Consider the following 1632-nt stretch of genomic DNA (forward strand, 5'->3'; position numbering starts at 1 on the left):
CAGAGCTAGCTGGTATGTTATTTTAGTAGAAGATTTCTATTTTTTTTTTAATTTTTTAATTTGACGAGTTTTTTGTTATAATTTTTTTAGCTGCTCAGAAGCGAGAGCGTCAAAGCAGGATGGTTCGGCAGTGGCAGCCAGGTAGTAGTTGCATTTTCCTTGTTGTGATAAAGATTTTGCTTTTGACTCGGTGATTTTTTTTGTAGCCCTAGTGATTCAGACTATGTTGAGGGAAAAGACTTTGGCAAATAACTATCGACGTTTTGCTCTCCAACTGCTCACGCCGCCTCTGACCACCCACCAAAAAAGTTTTCATTGGGCACGCCACGATATAGAGGCGGCCATCACAAAGGCCGTGTTGTCAGCCTTGACCAAAGACAAACTTCGACTCGTTAAGATTCGCTTATCTTGCCGCCACCATGCTTTTCGTCAAGACCAGGGCGTCGTCCTCACCACGCCGTGGATCGATTCAAAACAAACTGCTTTGGCAAGATGGAACGAGATCTTGAATCATCTGAAACACATTTTAGTTCGACGAGCCGCCGAGCAGTGGCGGTCGACTACGACCAAGACTCTCGAGTCGTTGGTTCAGGAGGTGCAAGCTGGAGAGATCGAAATGGAATTTGAATTTTTTTTTTAAATAAATAATGGCCATGGATTGAATAAAACCTTCATCGTGTGTGTTAGGGTTATTTATTGATTTGGTTTATCGTCAAAAAGAAACGAGACATAGCGAAAGCCCGTTTCGAACTTTTTTCCTCCCGAGTCGGCCAGTTTTTGTTGCAGTTTTTCCAACTCTGTCAGCCATTGTTCTTCGTTTTTCGAATCGTCAATGCCGCCTGCGTTGACCAAAGAAAATCCATAGTTGGTTTTCCACAATTGAATCCTGCTGACGATTTGTTCTTCGTTTCGACAAACCAACTGGTAAATGGCTCTGGTAATGGCCAACGTAATTTCTCTTCTGTGCTTATTCATGTGGTTGTGGTTGTGGTCGATCCGTCAACCATCCAACGAAATCTTGAGCTGGTAGCGTTTCCAATGTGTTCGGTCGTTTATTTTTAAGCTGACGATAGTCACTAAGGAGGAAAAAACAAAATACTAAAAACAATGTTCAATTCTAATGTGAAAGACAAACTTAAAAATTTCCCACCGACCTGAAGGTCCGTCGTTTTGGTCGTCCAGCCATTCTTTGTAAGCGGCCATGTCTTTTTTTGGTGTGTGACAAAATTTTTACTTTCTCGCCACAAAAATCGATTCTAAGAGGAAAAAGTATCATATTTATTTATCGAATGGTTTTTGGGTCTTTATCGCGATCTGCTGCCAAGAGTTTTTTCTTAATGGGCTTGTGTCTTTAGTTGAAAAACCATTAACCATAGCAGCTGCTGAATCTCTACTTAATGGATTTTTTATCTACTCCCTATCAAAAAACCTGTCGATCGAAAATTCACACACCAAAAAAAAAGTTTTTTCTCGTCAACACATTTGGCCCTCATCATGGCCGCTTCCGTTTTTACTTCTGTAAGGGCCATTGACCCTTATAGATTTTACTCTGTCTAATGCCAGACGAGGATTTTAGTCATCCATGGGGAACACACCACAGCAGTGAAAGGGGGGTTAAAAACTTCTGCTGAC

The sequence above is a fragment of the Montipora foliosa genome, chromosome 10 (genome assembly GCF_036669935.1).
Source record: "Montipora foliosa isolate CH-2021 chromosome 10, ASM3666993v2, whole genome shotgun sequence".
NCBI classification, from domain to species: Eukaryota; Metazoa; Cnidaria; class Anthozoa; order Scleractinia; family Acroporidae; genus Montipora; species Montipora foliosa.